Source organism: Echinops telfairi, unplaced genomic scaffold (genome assembly GCF_000313985.2).
Source record: "Echinops telfairi isolate 266 unplaced genomic scaffold, ASM31398v2 ScPeMD7_6;HRSCAF=24_0, whole genome shotgun sequence".
Classification (NCBI taxonomy): domain Eukaryota; kingdom Metazoa; phylum Chordata; class Mammalia; order Afrosoricida; family Tenrecidae; genus Echinops; species Echinops telfairi.
In genome coordinates, this window is record NW_022103902.1 from 22,689,316 (window position 1) to 22,707,241 (window position 17,926).

At 41.0% G+C, this 17,926-nt stretch overlaps 1 protein-coding gene across 10 annotated transcripts in view; it reads left to right on the forward strand.

Moving 5' to 3' along the window:
* ROBO2 (roundabout guidance receptor 2) overlaps window positions 1-17,926 on the forward strand; it is a 1,556,064-nt gene that overhangs the window by 446,079 nt on the left and 1,092,059 nt on the right. The gene's annotated exons all lie outside the window — the stretch shown is intronic.

Sequence of the window (17,926 nt, forward strand, 5' to 3'; positions counted from 1 at the left end):
TGAGGGCAACAAATGTGCAAATGTGTTTTCCACAATTGATGTATGTATGGATTGTGATAAGAGTTGTAAAATTCCCCCAATAAATTGATGAGAAAAAAATAATGGCTATCATGCATGCAAATTATGCTTATTTTATATATTGTTTTTTTTTTAATATATTTTTTAAAAGCTACCTCCTTGAGAACAGATGGCTAACATTGATCCTAAAGCAATAATGAGAATATCATTGGTGGGTCAGGGAAGCGAGAAACGCAGGAAACAGAACAACCAGAAAGGGAGCAATGAGAATGTTGGCATAGCTTGGAAAATATAAACCAATGTCATTGAACAATATGTACAGAATTTGTTAAATGGGACATTAATTTGCAGCACACACTTTCACCAAAAACTCAATACAAACTGTTAAAAGCACAAACACATAAATAACATAATTCATGGGACAGCAAAGTCCAATAAGAACTAAAGATCCATAGGCAGAAATATATGACATTTTCCTGTCACATATCCCACTAAGAATCTTAAAAGATTACCATCTTGTTTAAAATAAACAAACTAATTTAAACAAAATTAATCATCTTTATTCAAGAGGATTTTATAAAAATGATTACTTTTTTTGAATGCAAGAGAAATCTGTAGTTATATGTGCTAAAACATTAACAGTGGTTATTGTGGATCTTATAGCAGGGAATCATTGACCTATTACATATTCTATAGTTCTCTTTATCTCCCTTTTCTAGCACTTCATGCATTTTAATCCCTGACCCATATCTGCTTTGTCCAGTACACATTCCTATAGCCTAGGAGCATGGCTGTAAATTTCTATTCAGCTGACTCTTATTTATAGTAACTTTATGAACAACAGAACTAAACATCGCCTGGTCCTGTGCCACCTTACAGGTCAGTGATATGTTTGAGCTTGTTTTCATGGCTGATGTGTGCATTCATTAGGGATTCCTTTGTTTTCACTGGAGGTCTTGCTGGTGAGGTAGTGGGGTATTCACACACCACCACTGCAAGCCTCAGTCCAAGGATACTTAGCTTTAGCTCATGGGTCAACAAGCCCAGCTCCTCCATTAAGTGCCCAGAGTTCCTAGACTCCACAAGCCAACTTCCTGTCCAACAGCATCACCTTATGTTTAATTGGCCCTGTGGATCTCCTATGAAGCCACTGTTTTGATTGGATTTTTTTGAAAGCACCTTAACAAGCTTAAGATACGTGTATATATCAGAGGGAACTTGGCTGCCATCGTCCACGGGTTAAAGACATGCGTATACCTGTTTCCTTTGAAATAAACCTGTATGACCTCTGTTTGTACTGACACTGTGGGAGCAACAGGAAGCTCACACATAACAATACTTGTGAAGATAGTGCAGGACGAAGTGGGGTTGGATCTTAAATTGAATGGGAACAAATGTAGAACAAAATTCAAAGTCATAAAAGAGAACTTGCTCTCTGATGGGAAAGAGACAGGTGGAGCCCCCAAGACTATAGTCCTTAGTACGCTGTCAGGCTGGAACAGAATTCATCTCCATGACTCAGTTTTCAGCCAAACAGTTGACAGGTCTGTACAGCAAGTGATAAAACTAAGGAGGTATGCACATCTTAGAGTTAGTCAAAAATTTGAGCTCGAAAGGGCAGCAGCATTTGCCCAAGGACAGAGTTCAGAAGGATTCAAAAATAAGGAAGAATGGGAGCCAAAACCACAGAGAGGGCACAGCCTAAGACTCAGGTCCTCAAACTTTTTAAATAGGGAGCCAGTTCACTGTCCCTCAGACCCACTGGAGGGCTGGACTATAGTGTTTTAATAAAAAAAAAAAAAACTATGAACAAATTCTTATGCACACTGCACATATCTTATTTTGAAGTAAAAAAAGGGGGGCAAAAACACCCGGTGGGCCGGATAAATGTCCTTGGTGAGCCGCATGTGGCCTGCGGACCATAGTTTGAGGACCCCTGGAAGTGATGGTCCATTGAGGGATTTCAATGAATGAGATAAAGCAAATGTGCATGAATGGTTGATGGTAAAACTGATCATCTGCTCTGTCAACCTTCACTCATTTCACAATCGTCGTTAACAATAGGTAGGTCAAATATTAATGAGGCTACAAAATTTAAAGCATATTACCCCAATATCTACTAAAATATGGAATAAAGGGACATTATAATATTAAATTTAAAGTTATTTTTCTCCTTATAACCTTTTGAATGCTTCAGGAAGTTCTTAATAACTTTTAAATGCTTTGGGAAGTGAGAGAACAATGAAATAGGACTACTGAAAATTATTAATCATATTGAAAATACATATTACAATAGGCTCTGTGTCTTCACAGGTTCTACATCTGTGGATTCAACCAACTGTGAATCAAAGCTACTCCAGATAAAAAAGAAAACAAGGCAATTAACTATTCAAAACCATCCCTAAAAGACTAGAAGGGAGCAAAAAGTCCAATTTACTTAGCATTTGCATTGTAGTAGTTAGTATACATACCATCTAGAGATGATGAAAGTATGCAGAGACAGATACTTAGGTGAATTGCAAACACTACACCATTTTATATGAGGTACTTGGGAATCCATGGGTTTTGATATTCACAGCATCATGCTTTGTATGCTGAGGGATGAGAGGACATAATATTTTATATTTTACCTCTATGTTCACATTCATTATGTTAGTTTGTCAAAAAAGAAGAATCTAATAAAACTCCCATTAAAAAAATAGTATAAAGTTCATTGTTAGTGAATTAGTAGAGAGTAGAAATAACAACTGGAACAATGGTTGCGGCAATCTTTTAGATTTTTATAAATCAAATAAACCATCCCAAGGTGTTCAGACCTGAATCAGGACATGGTGAGCAGTTAACAGACTCCAGTACTGAGCAGGCTACGTGTCACATTTGTGTCTCGGAAGGTTAAGGAATATTTCTCTTCTGACTAGGAAAATCAAGTTAAGTAATGAAAATACTTAGTGGATATTTGGAATAACTCCTAATAGACGAAGAAGGAAAGACGTCTAGTCCTAGCAGTAAGATCGGTGACTTGAACCTACCAGCTGCTCAGAGAAAACAATGAAGCAGTCTCTTTCCATAAAGATTCCCAAACCCACTACGATCAAGTCAATTCCAACACATCGTGACCCTCTCTCTATGGGGTTTCTGAGGCTGTAAACTTTTATCAGAACAGGTAGTCTCATCTTTCCCTTTCAGAGAAGTGGATGGGTTTGAATTGTCAACATCGCACTTGCTGCTCCAATGTTTAGCCAATGGGACAACCCGGGTCCCTGTGTCATAAAGATTGCAGCCTTGGAAACCACAAGGGCAGTTCCGTTCAGTCTTAAAGTAGCTATGAGCAGGAACCAACTAGCTTGCCATGGATTTGGGGGTTTGGGGTTTGGAGCCCTGGTGGCATATTGGTTAACCATTGATTTTATAATGGAAAGGTTGACAATTCTGGACAACTAGTAATTCTTAGGAGAGAGGCCTACGATTGGCTCCCCTAATGAACACAGAGTAGAAAGTCACATGGGAAATTGTGTTCTGTCACATGGCTTTTCTAGGAGTGAGAATCAGATGCTAATAACAACCAGGGTAGGATTAAAGAGATTTAACCTCAGAAGAGCCTCTCACGATATGCTAGAGGGAAATCTTGAACTCCTGTGGGTGTGAGACCAATGTTTTATGATTTGTACATGTTTTTATTCTTAGTACCTAATGACCTTAACTTCCCTGACCCTAGAAAATCTCAGTGAACGTGTATAGTAAATGGTCAGTTAATGGTCAAATGAAGGTCAAGCCCTGCGCAGAAAGTGGATGTACCCGCACTGGGTCTTCTCCTGTAGGAGTGAGAGTGGGGCCAGTGACTTGACTGGATTCGAGAAAACATATTAAATCATTGATGGTGACATGAACTGGAGGGGGATTAAGAATGGGTGCAGGCTGAGAGGGAATAAGTAAAGATGTAAAGCGAGTGAAGAGGCATGAGTTTGACAAAAAGAGTATTGAGAATCAACGAGTGATAGGGATCTAGGGAAAAGAGACTTCAGTGAGGGAGCTACAAATAGCAATTTGACTGTGGAGACGTTCTGGGTGATGTCAAGTAAATCCTGGGTATGGATCTATAAGTATCTGCAAATAAGTGTAGTAAAGATTATGCATAAGTGTACTGAAGATCGCTATTGTTATTATTATTATTTGAAGATAATAAGATCAACAGCAGAGAGAACAGCATGTTGATGCATGGAAGTCAGACAAAAACTAGGAAATTAATGAAAGCATTACTAAACGAAAATCCAAGTAGGAAGCTCTTGTTTCTCAACATATCTGCCATCTAGGCTTAAACAATATTGAAGCCCGTATTGCCATTCTTCCAGCCCCGCTTCTCAGAAGCATGCACGCTTCTCTCTAGCCTAGGTCAAAATGGCAGTTTGAACACCCTGAACGTACTCAAACTGCGTTTCTTTTTCACTATTCTTTGAGTTTGAGGGACAAAGGAAGTCTAAAAAGGCAAGGCTAGGGCTGTAAAGTGAGGTAAGGTTTACGTCAGCTCTTTTCACCCTGGAAGAGTACATTGCTAGGATAGGGGCATGGCGGGGGTGGGGGGTGGGGGTGGGGTGTTCCTCATTCTTTCTCTCCTGGACTTTATTTCAGCAATAAAGCGTTTGACTGTCCTAAAACTTCTTCATAATCCCCAAGGCTGTGGTGTGTCCTTCAGGAAAATCTATTAGTAATAATCCTTTGTGAATCTCATGACACCGTTATCATGAACTTCTGTCTGAGTTAAACTCTGCGCCCATGAGATGTGCATGCAACCCATTCTTTGGATGGGGCTTTTTTGGGAAGGCAAACTAATGAGATTAAACCAGACCCACATCCTGGGAGTTCATTCTGACTCAAAGTGACCCTGTACCAAAGCATATAACTACTGTTCCTTAGGGCTTCTGAGTTTGAAACTCTCTCAGGGAGTGAATATCTTCACACTCTCTCTGGCGAAGTGGTTGGTAGTTTAGAATTGCTGTTCATAACCCAACTCTTAGTCCGCTAGGTCACCAGGACTTTCAGTGAAACAAGGGCAAGGACATTTGTGATATACAGTAACTTGTTTGCAGCCATTCACTGATCACAGAGATAGATCCAAACACGACCTGTTTGGAATAGACCTATGAATGTATGAACTGAAACTATACAAGCTATATTTTTTCCCACTTACCTTCATGACATATTTTTACAAATATATTTTGGAAAGAAGGAAGAAGCAGCAATCGGGGGTATGACAGAGATGTGTAAGCAAAGAGATGCTCGGTAATTTTGGTACTGAGCAAAAACAACCAATAGATGAAACATGGGGCGAACTGTGATTCCCACTGAAAAATTGAGGGAAAAGGAAACAATAGACCATTGAGCACTCTTAGGAAGTTGTCTGGCCTGGCTGTAGTCACTTGCAAGAAAATTCCTAGAATTAGTCTTTGAAAGAGCCTGGTTCTTCTAGAAGTAGTCAAATTTGGGTGAGTTGGTGTATTATACACCTGGTTGGCCCAACAGCAAAATTTCCAGTGCTGATCAGAAGCCTGGGATGTGACAAAGGCTATGAACTTCCAAGGCTTTAATACCTAGGTCAACACCCAGGGCAGGATGGAAGCCAATGCGAAGTCTAAGGAAGCACTTATTTTGTTCAACATGAGTCCTGACCTGTCCCTACAAGCGAAGCAGTGTGGTTGGGCACAAAAAGCTTTTAAATGATTTTACAAAAATAAAAGCACAAAACAGTTGCAGACCTTCAGAGTTATTCAAATTGTCCATGGTCAGTTGTAAGTATAGCTATTAAGTTGCATGAATATCTGTGTGAACTTAGCTCAGGACTTATCTTCCTGTAGTTAAGGTATTTGCAAAATTATGTTTTCAAAAAGGGTGCCCGCTTAGACCAAGACTCCAAATTCTAACTGTAAACACCCAAGACTTTTTAGAACTGGTCATTTGAACCATTTTCTTGGGGTATTTTTTAAGTTTTTATATGCATGCTCGCTGGTAGAGGAGGATTATGGAAGGGCCTGAACTTGCCTATTTCCATCTAGTAATGTAATTGGTTCAGATATAAAACGTTCTGAAATATGTGTCTATAGAGGATGCCTCACTGTCTGGCAAAGAACACGCAGCAGCTTTCTCGGCTGCCTCTCTCATGTAGATCCTGTGTGCCTGCCTGCTTAATGTTTGTGCACTGGCACTGCTGAATGCTATCGCGATAAATTAAATGGGCATTTTACTTTATTCCAAATCAGTGCCAGAGATCAAAAAGCTCCTAAAAGTCCTTTCCACAAGAATGCGTCCCAGAAAAGAATGAGTTATCATTATTCTCACCAAGAGGTGGCTGTTGTGGTACTCGATCGCTTCCTCCGATCCAATAGCTTGAAATGGCACCAAGCTCATTAGCTAGTTCAGTGGTTGTTCTATTAAGAGCCCAAATAAGCCAAAAGAGGCCAGCCTCTTAATACTCAAGTGCAGCTTTACTACTTTGCTCACCTAGCAGAAAGCAGCAAAAAGTCCCTCAACAACTAAACCCAATCTCATATTTTCATGTAGATGCTTCATGGAATTATTAAAATAATGTCTGCCAACCGTTTAATCCAGGACCTTCATTGGTAGGTAAGACATGCTTCTCTAGAGAGGCATTTGTCATTTATTCTATTTTACAATTTTCGTTTAGCTCAACTCAAGTGAATGTAAATGAGCTCCTTATACATGCCTGGCTCATGGTGCTAAGGGAAATAATCCTTTCTTAGAAGCTAAGTAAGTTATGATTCCCTCATTTCTTCATATAAACATTGCTAATATTGGTCTTTTGCAAGTCTTATGATGTTACATTTGTTTTATCTTGCTCTATTAATATTTTTTAACATTTGAGTCAGTTGAACATCATATCAAGTCCCCACAGCTTGAGACTTTGTCCTGGCACAAGTTATTCTAACCCCAAATTCTGCAGTTATACACCTATTTGGATCCTAGTGGTCTGGCTTCAAGGGGGAATTATATACAAAAGATGTAAGCGATACATATGGTTGGAGCATTGCATGGCTAACTGCAAGGATTCAAATCCACCAGCTGCACTTTGGGAGAGAGATGAGGCTCTCTTCTCCATGAATATTTATACCTTCAAAAACCCTACATAGGGTTCTTGTGAGTCCTGATAAAATCTAGTGGCAGTGGATTTTAAATGATAGTTGGAGCCCTGGTGTCTTGGTGGGTTCTGAGTTGAGCTGCCAACTGAAAGACCAGCAGTTTGAATCCGTCAGCTGCTCTGTGGAAGAAAGATGAGGCTGTCTCCTCCCACCAAGATCTATATAGCCGAGGAAACCCCAAGGAGCAGTTCTGAATGGCCGTACTGGTCATTATGAGACCAGATTGACTCGATGGCAATTTGTTTGTAGTTATATAAAATGGTATTCACGTGGAGCTCAGGAAATCCAGAACTTATAGGTACTTTTGTTTTTAAATCACATCATGTGGGCAAATATTTAGAACATAATATTTTCCACTGCAACTATTTCATGAATGTAAGTAAAGCAGTCTTGGTGCTAGGGTTGCAGTGTACACGACCATGTGGACTCCACAAGAAATGTGCAGAAACATGCCTCTGCTGTCAGAGGTTGGCTGCTGCTATCAAGGTCTCTAAAGAAATGATATATGTATCATGTATTATACAATTAGAGATATAAATTATATATAAATAATATAAGTAATTTACTTCATTAGGATATCAAAAAAAGGAAAGGGCACTTTTGTGTTTTAAAAAAAGAGAATTTGAGGTATGACCTAATACCAAAATTCTTAACAAAATCAAGCGAACATCTTCCGAAATTGCTGTATCTTCACAAACAGTTTACAGAAATGCTGCCCCACATAAAACAACAGTTTGTGGGTAGATCAAGTATTTTGAGGAAGGCTGGGAAGATACCATAGATAACTCCAAAGAGAGAAGACAGTCAACATTGAGGAATGAGGGATCTGTGACCGAAGTCCAGAAACCGATAGGAGAAGATCTTACCACTTAAAGGTAAACAAGCAGCCATTTAACTCAAAAGCAACAAAGCCCACATGGAAGAAGCATACCAGCCTTTGTTATTACAAGGTGCTGAAGGGATCAGTTATCAGGCATCCAAGAATAAAAAGTTATATCATTGTGTGCTCACCTCCATGATATGATCACTGGAAACCAATGGGTACATAAGCAAATGTGGTGAAGAAAGCTGATGGTGCCCGGCTATCAAAAGATATAGTGTCTGGGGTCTTAAAGGCTTGAAGGTAGACAAGCAGCCATCTAGCTCAGAAGCAACAAAGCCCACATGGAAGAAGTGCACCAGCCTGTGTGATCACAAGGTGTCAAAGGGATGAGGTATCAGGCTTCAAAGAACAAAAAATCATATCATTATGAATGAGGGGTACTGCGGAGTGGGTACCAAAGCCCATCTGTAGGCAACTGGACATCCCTTACAGAAGAGTCTTGGGGAAGAGATGAGCCAGTCAGGGTGCATTGTAACAACGATGAAACATACAACTTTCCTCTAGTTCTTGAATGCTTCCTCCCCACTGAGTATCATGATTCCAATTCTACCTTATAAATTTGGCTAGACCAGAAGATGTACACTGGCACAGATAGGAACTGGAAACACAGGGAATCCAGGGTGGATGATCCCTTCAGGACCAGTGGTGAGAGTGGCGATATTGGGAGGGTGGAGTGGAAAGGGGGAACCGATTATAAGGATCTGCATATAACCTCCTCTCTCGGGGACAGACAACAGAAAAGTTGGTGAAGGGAGACGTTGGACAGGGCAAGGGGAAGGGGCAGTGGTGAGGAAAGGGGAAAATGAGCAGCTGATGCCAGGGCCTTATGTGGAGAGCAAATGTTTTGAGAATGATGAGCATAATGAATGTACAGATGTGCTTTATACAACTGATGTATGTATGGATTGTGATAGAGTTGTGTGGGCCCCCAATTAAATGATTTTAAAAATATGCTTTTGAATTAATTTGTGTTTTATTAAGCAGGATACTCATTTATAATTATGTTATAAGACAATAATGGCAGACATTTGCTGCGTGTCTGCATCCACTCGATAGCACTGAGTTTGAGTTTGGGGTATTACATGTACCATTCTAGGGAGCCGTGTGTTGTAGTGATCATGTGCCAGGCCATTAGGTCGGTAGTTTAGCTCACCAGCTCCTCTTTGGAAGATAGCTGTGGCAAGCTGCTTCCTAATGATTTCATCCTTGAAAACCCTTTAGGGAACTTATACTTCATACTATTGCTATACTTTATATGTTTAGTAAACTTTATACTAAGCTCTTTAGATTATATTTTATCTCACAGTTACCCTATAGGACAGGGTAGAACTTCCCATGTGCGTTTTTCCCGACTAACTCTTTATGGGAGTAATAAAAAGCCCGGTCTTTTCCCTGAGGAGCAGCCGGGGGTTTTGAACTGCTGACCTTGGAGTGAGCAACCCAAAGAACAAACACTATGCCACCAAGGGCAGTTCTATCCTATAGGGTCGCTATGAGCCAACATCCACTCGATGGCAGTGAGTTTGGTTTGAAGTATATAGCTTCCACTTTGTGTATGAGATTGACTTCAAGTGAACAAGTTTAAGGTTTTAAGCTTTATTCTAACGTTTTAGGTCATTTGGTCTTCCTAACAATTTCTGAAGAGGTAGTATTCAGGACCCCATTTTGCAGACAAGAGAACTGAAGCTCAGACAGGGTAAGGAATTTGGGTAAAGTGCATGATTAAGAAATAGAGTTTGAATCCAGCTAGTTTTGATTTCATTCATATTCCTATTCACGAGACTGCACAGTGTCTGTATGGAAGATACAGCTTAGCAACTGTACATATTTTAAAATAACTTAATATTTCCTACATACCCACCATTCTGCATTGCCTCCTAAATCAAACCCACTGTTATCAAATCAACTTCCCCTCATAGCAAAAGGTCAGCGTTGCAAATCCAGAAGCTTCTCTGTGGGAGAAAGTTAAGGCTGTCAGCTTCTGTTCAGGTTTAAGGTCTTGGGAAAACTAGTGCACAGTCTACTCTATCCTATAGGACAACCCTGCATATGATGTCAACTACCTAGGTGGTCTCAAATAGGAGTCTGAGAAACTTAGTCTTATATTTGTTAGTAGGTCAATTGGAGTTTCCATTCTCCCCACCTGCCACCCTAATGTGAATACATCAAAATGTTCTCTTCCGGTTTCTCACATCTGTTATTCTGATTCAATGCCTAGGTATGGCAGTATGACTCAGATGCTAATGAACTCTATACAGAAATAGTAATGGGTCTAGCTTAGAGACATTTTTATACGGCCACCCCTTTATTCGATTTATAACTAGTAATCCATGAAGAGGTAATATTTGCTTTTCCTGCCCCTTTCTTTGTTCTTTCTAGTTACTCCTGGGCATTTTCTGTCCAAGGAAACACATTTTCAAATAGATCTCTGCTTTGAATGAATCACTGCCACCCCGCCTTAACTGGGGCCGTGTCCGCAGCATCGGGGTCTCATCCTCTGCATCTTGGTTGAGCTTCCTGCAGTGTATCAGCACTCTGGAATGAACTGACAGAACTAGCTGCTTGCTTTATGTGTGCATCCCAGGGCTACAATTGGCACTGCTGTGATAGGAATCTTCCAATGAATGTCAACAGAGCTTCTCACAATTTACGCCTATTGATATGTTAACAGCTAACTCAAGAGCCTAACATGTCCATTGCCTCTAGGCCACCTTGTCAATAGTCACAGGGACAAGGGACCCTTCTTACTGCCTTGCCGGTGCTTCCACAAGGTTACTATTCATTTCGTGCTTTTAGGTCCGTTAAATAATGTTTCTTGTTTGCTTCTGGCAATCTTATTTTGCATTTTCCTTTACAATGTTGCTGGGGGAAAAGAATATTGATAGTACTAATAGTAAAAATGTGAAAAAATGAATTCTATGGAAAGTTTTACTTATTTGTCACTGTAAAAAAAATGGTGTCTTCACAGTGACATTCTAGGGCAAGAAGAAACCTTAAGGTTTCCAGCTGGGACATCTTTACAGGAGGGGATGGCGGCTTGAACCAATTACCTTACAGGTAAGATGCCAAGCTTTGACTTCTTGCCCGGCCAGAGCTTCAATGTGTACAGAAGTAGGATTTTATGAAGAACTCTTGCTTGTAGAATGGTGTAGCACTTGGCTACCAATCGGAAGGCTGGTGGTTCAAAAGTGGTACTATGGGGGAGAATATAACAAAACAAAAACACTTGCCCATTAGCTTCTGTAAAGAAAACCACGGAGAAAAGCTTGTGGAACCGGTCTACTCCAGGGCACTCCAAGAAGCCTAGTAAACTTTTCCTAGGATGTTACTTCTACCTAGATCAGTGCTTTAAAACGAACATGTATTTATTCGTAGCTTTTCTAATTCTCATCCACTCAATTAACCATACGCACCCATTATATGAACTATTTGTCAACCCCCCCCCAAAAAAATCCAACCCACTATCATGGAGTCAGTCCTGGCTTAGAGCAACCCTCCAGGACAGGGAAGAATTACCCCTGTGGGTTCTGAGACTGGAACTCTTTAAGGAAGTAGAAAGCCCAGTCGCTCTCCCTGGAGAAGCTGGTGGTTTCGAACTGCAGACCTTTGGCTTAGCAGTCCAAGGCGTGACCTCTACACCCCCAGGGCTCCCCAGGGAGGGAGGGGCACCAACGACAAATGCAATGATCAAAAAGAGCAAACAGTAATTTTATAACACTAAGCTGCATGTCATTTCTGATATGCTACCAGGTCTGAGCTACAAAATGGTCCTTTTTATTTGACCTAGGATTTTGAGTCAGATGGAAATGTCTATTACAATAGAAATACAAACCAATGCTAAGCTCTCAGAAACAAAGAGAAAACAGCCATGAGTTGTAAGGACCATGAAGGACAACACAGAGAGGAGAATTTAAATAATGATCTTCAAACACTTTAAATAAGTGGAAGAGATGCTATTGAATTCTGTTTGGGGGCTTTTTCTACCTGTATCATGTCAGCCTATGGGTTGGCATCTCAGCAAGGAGTTAGTGCTGGGAACCTGTGGGTGAAAACGGGGGCGTGGAAACCTGGAAGCTCTCCTGGGCTGAAATTGAAAATAAACATTGACCATTGACACAGTGTTGTATTGACAGATCTCCTGGCCAAGTGTTAATGACTTACTGGGGCACTGGGAAGATAGATGATCAAAAGCAGACCCAGAGTAGTGACAGTTGTATGCTGGTAAATACTTAATAACTGGCTCTCTGAATGGGCACGGGAGCCCTGAGGTGAATAGTTTGCCCATTTCTAGAGCCAATTTGAAGCTATGTTGTTGATGGCAAGCAGGGCAGTGCTGGGTAAAAACAATGTATAGTTGGCCCCGGTGTTCCAAGCCTGTGTGAGCTCTCGTTAGCTCAGCATTTATTTTTCCAGAAAATAAAGGAACTGTGAAAGTGGTATCTACTGGTGTCTGATGCCATTAAACCTGCCCTATAAACCCTGGCTGCCAGATTTATGACTTTTCCAAGGTCTGGCTGGAGTACTTGGGTGGTGACCCCTCCAAAATGGTTTCCAACTCTGGTAGAAAACAGTTTATTTACCTTTCAGTTGGCTGCAGCTTTTTGCAATCTCCTTTCCCAAAGGGAAAACACACACACACCAAAACAAAACAAAACAAAACCAAAAAAAAAACCCCCCCCAAAACACAAAGAAGCACAGAACACAGGACTCTTGTTTGGTTATTGATCAGTGCATTTAAAAAAGGACTTCTTAATATGTTCTGACTGGTAAAAAAAAAGGAAAGAAAGTTATTCTAAATTTTCAGAGTATGTTTGCTACGCATATTTGCTCCACTCTAATGTTTTTCTTAAACGTATATAACTTTTTTAAGGATTGAAAATGGGAGATCCCGAGAGGCATGTTTTTGAATGTTTTGTGACATGAAAGATGACAGAAATAGAAATACAAATATGAGAGTATTTTAAATTTCCAAAGCATGTTCAGGAGGGTCCATGTGAGCTCCTGAAAAGAAGTATGTAGATTTTAATAATGGCCTGTACCAGATATCAGGTTATTCCACGTGCCTGGATGGAGATCTTTCCCATGCATACGGACCCCCGTACCACAGAATGACACACTGCCGGGTCCTGGCTTTCCTCACGACAGCTATTTCTGAGCCCCTTGTTGCAGCCACTGGGACGATCCATCTCCTTCAGGAGCCTCTTTTATTTTTCTTTTTTTGTGGACTCTCTACTTTATCAAGCATGGTATCATTCTCCAGGGATTGATCTCTTGAGTAACATGCTCAAAGTACGTGAGACCCAGTCTGGAAGCAACTGTGGTACCTCCTTTATCTCGCGGCTAATCAGATACGGCCTGTGTCAAGGTCTTGCGGAATAAACAAAATGTGTGTTTCCCTCTGACACAGAACCTTAACACTTCAGTCATTTTTTGCTAGTCTGTTCATTTTCAACATACCACAGCAGGCTTCCCCAGGTCTTCACTATACAAAGGGTTTCTTCTCTGTTATTTGGACTTTCTGATATCCAGATTTCGACTTGTGTCTATCATGGCAGATGTTTGTCTGAACAACAACAACAACAAAAATCACATACTAATATTACATCTCTTAACCAATGTCCCTTTCTTAGATCTGTCCTCAGTCGGAAAGGCAACAGAGCCTAAATGGTGTCAGTTTAATTTTTAAAGTTCGTTTATTTTTGACTCACCTGTTCCATCAGCACACGTTTAAATATGTATGTAGGGCTCTTGAAAAGCATATGGCCATTGCAACAGACATTTCAGAGCTCTTTTGAAGACAAGCTTTTACAAGTTTGTGTTTACGACTGCCCAATGCTGCTGCTCATGTTCTGTGATGTTGTAGCCAATATGTCCCTTTGTTCTAGGGGCCCATTTTGAATCCTTTATGTATCACTTGATGCTCAAAAATGAAAACGTGCAGAGTATTGCCATTGGCTGCTTGGTGCTAACCCTCCTGGGATTATGCTGTTAGGCGCCCCAGCCAGTTCTGATTCCGAACTCTACCCCGGAGGACAGAGCACCGGTGTGCACAGTGTTGTCCAAACTCTCCAAACTTCCAGCCTTCATGCTGGCCGATGAGGGCTTGACCTTTGTGCCACCGAGGTGCCTCCCTGTCTGAGGAAACCCATTGCTTTAGAATTGATTTCTACTCCTGGTGACCCTCTCTTCAGTTTCTGACTCGAGGAATTTGTAGACCAGTGGTCAGTCACGTGTTTCTTCCAAAGAGCTGGTGGGTTTGAACTGCAGCATTTGCCGCCCCATGCCCAACCCACAAAGCCACCAAGGCCCCTCCCCCTGGATAACGTTGTTCTTCCTGCCAGTGAGGGGCTTCCAATTCCTTGAGGGCTGCTCCAGGGCCATCCTCACAGGCACTGGGATTGCTGAGCCCCCAGTGGCAGCCGCTGGGTCATTCCATCTCCTTGAGAAGCTTCCTCTATTTTGGGGGAAACCTCTACTTTATGAAGCATGCTATTCTTCTCCACGGATTGCTCCCTCAGATAACATGTCCAAAGTACGGGAGACAAATCTTTCCCTCATTCTTTCTAAAAAGCATTGTGCATGGACTTCTGCCCAAACAGGTCTTCCCTTGGCAGACCATACTACTTTGAATGTCCTTCCCCAAAACCACAGCTCAGAAGCACCGATTCTTCTATGGCCTCCTTATTCATTGTCCAACATTCACACACATAGGAGATGATCAAAAACACCATGAGTTGAGACAGGCATGTATTAATACTCAAAGTAACATTTTTGTTCTTTAATGCTTTAAAAAGGTCGTTTGTAACAGATTTTCCCCATGCACTACTTCATTTAATTTCAATGAGAACAGATCGTTGACCCAAGGTATAATGAAAATTCCACAACGTCAATCTTTCCACCTCTTATCATGATGTTAGTTATCGGTCCAGGTGTGAGTAATTTTGTTTTCTTTACGTTGAGTCGCAATCCATCTTGAAGGCTGCGCTCTTTGATTTTCATTAGCAAGAGCCTTGAGTTTTCATCTTCATCAAGGGAGGGTATGTCATCTGCATATTGCAGTTGTTAATAAGCTTTCCTCTGATCCTTACGTCATGTGATTTTTCATACAGTCCATCTCATAATTATTTGCTTAGCATACAGATTGATTAAATTTGGTGAAAGGATATAATCCTGAAACTTACCATTCCTGATCTTAAATCTTTTAATATCACTTGTTATGTTGGAGTTTCAGTTATTTGCAATGGTACCCATAATTTGTTTTGATCAAGACAAATGTCTTTGTATTGCCAATAAAACACAGCTAAATATTTTCTTGGTATACTCTGCTATCAGCCAAAATTAATCTATTCTCAGCAATGGTATTAACCATGATACATCAGCTGTCCACTGAGGGGATTAAAGCAAAAATAAACCTCACTGTCATATAGTTGATTTGGATTCATGTTGACCCTGGAGGACAGAGGACACCTGCCCCTGTGGGTTTCCATGTTTGTAACTCATTTGGGGGCTAGAAAGACTCATCTTTCTTCCAAGACTGTAACTGTTTTACAGCCTCAAAATCCCCATCTTTCTCCATGGAAACAGCCTGTGGTTTTGGACTTCAGACCTTGTGTTTAGCAGTCTAACACATAACCACTGTGCCAAAAATCACAGGAATAACAGTCCACTATCTCTGAATTATGGCACACCTGTATATATTCAGCCATTGAAATCTTAAGAAGAACAGTCCTACTCTGATACACATATACATGGGTCCGTCATGCATCAGAATCAACTCCGTGGCAATTGATGTTGGTGATGCTGCATGGATCCCCAGGGGGCACAAATGGTTTTAACGTACTCAATAAAAGCTCTGGTGGTTCCTGTCTGAGCAGAAGAAAGGCCTGGTGGCCTGTTTCTGAAAATGTAGCCATTGCGAATCCTAGGGACACAGTTCTGCTTTGACAGACGTTAGAATGCCTTACGTCAGAACGGACTGGAAAATAACATTATGTTCTAGAGCAGAACTGTGACCCCAGGCTGTACAAAGTCAGACGACCCCACAGTGTGGTCTTGGCCATGGTCTTTACAGAAGCAGGTTGCTGCTTTCTTCCATGGTGTCACTTGATCCATTTCAAATGTCAATATCGAGGTGAATAAGCAGGTGTAAATTGTTTGGGCCACCCAAGGACCTGCTTATTATGGGACAATTTGGTAAAAACAACAACAACAACAACAACAAAACACTGCTAGCCTCAGGTCCTTTAAAAGGAATCCTATTTGAGGAGAATAAAGAATAAAAGAAGTATGAACCTCAGGCTCCCTATGATGAAATACCCTATATATGCTTTCAATAAAGAATTATTTCTGGAAGAAAAATACAGCAATTCCCACTGGCCTCCCCCAAATCAGTATTCTATTTCTCTTCCCCAATAGCTTTCATTCTTCTGCACTAGTCTTTAGTTAGTTTACTTGTATTCGTTTTGAATCCATTCCTTTTTTTTACATACTTAGTCTTTACTCAGCCACCTTCATTACACAATGAAGTGTGTAATGTGTTCTTCATTACACAAAAATTGGTGTGATGTTAAAGTGAAGGATTTATGCATTCATTTCTGTTTTCAGCCTACCTATTTTCCCAAAATTTTTATTTTAGAAAATGTGATCAAAGAAATAATAAAAGGTCAGAGTGATTGATGTGCTCCTCCCTGTGATGAGTCCTTTGTAGACTCAAGAACCCCTGCTTTGCCCCTTCACCTCCTCCCTGTGCTGGGCAAGAGGAACTGCCTCCAGGGCTCCAGCTCTACCCCTCCAAACCCTGCATTCAAGCTCTGCCCTTTGGGCCTGGTGATTTACCAAGGCTCCACGCCTCCACGCCTTACTCCTCTGAGGTGGAAGCTGCACGTCTCCTCCAGGTACTTTGGAACATCATGAAGCTCACATGTTTTTCTTCCAAACACACGCTATAATACTTCCTCGTTGCCTGTCTCCCACCTCATGGCCATTTTCAACTGCAAGATTTCAGCCACATAGGAGCTGGCTGGCATCCAAAGCTAGGTACTCACTGGCATGGAGTAGCCAATGGAATCGCCCAGAGGGGATGGCCATAGAAAAAGCCCTTTTCATGCAACAGCTGAAGTGAGCATCTTGCAGGCAGGAGAATGTGGAGAGTCCTGGGCTTCACTGCGCAGCATTCAAGAGGCCTCCCCAAGACCTTCCTCTGGGGCCTGCTGCCTCACTAATGGACACAATAGGGCTCCCTCTTATCATGTGTGAAAAGGGTCTGAACCAGTTGTCAGTACCTGTCAGTACCTGAGGAATGGATAGGATTGTTTTGTTGTAATTTGTACTCTATTTGAAACCACTTTCTACTCCCACAATGAGCGGCAGTTTTGGAAACCCAGGGGGCAGTTCTATCCTGTCCTGCAGGGCAGCTCTGAGTTGGAACTGACTCCAAAGCAGCTGGCTATTTGATAAATATATATACACACATGTATACATACATACACATATACATATATACATACATACACACATACATATATAGTTGGAACTGTCTCCAAAGCAGTGGGCTATTTGATATATATATATATACATCAAACATATATATACATATACATATATATATATGTGTGTTAATTGAAATAACCTACGCACCACAGAAAATTGCCATTTCCCCCATTGTCTCATTCAAAGGCATGAAATATATCCAGTATTTTGTAGCCATCATCCTCACCATAATTTATTTCAAAAACTTTTCACCACCCCGCACAGAAACTCTGTACCTACTAAACAATCATTTGTAATTCTCTCCCCAAGGCCCTGGCCGCACCTCATCAACTGTCTCTGTGAATTAGCCTATTCTGATATTGCATGTAAGTGGGATTTGTAAATATGG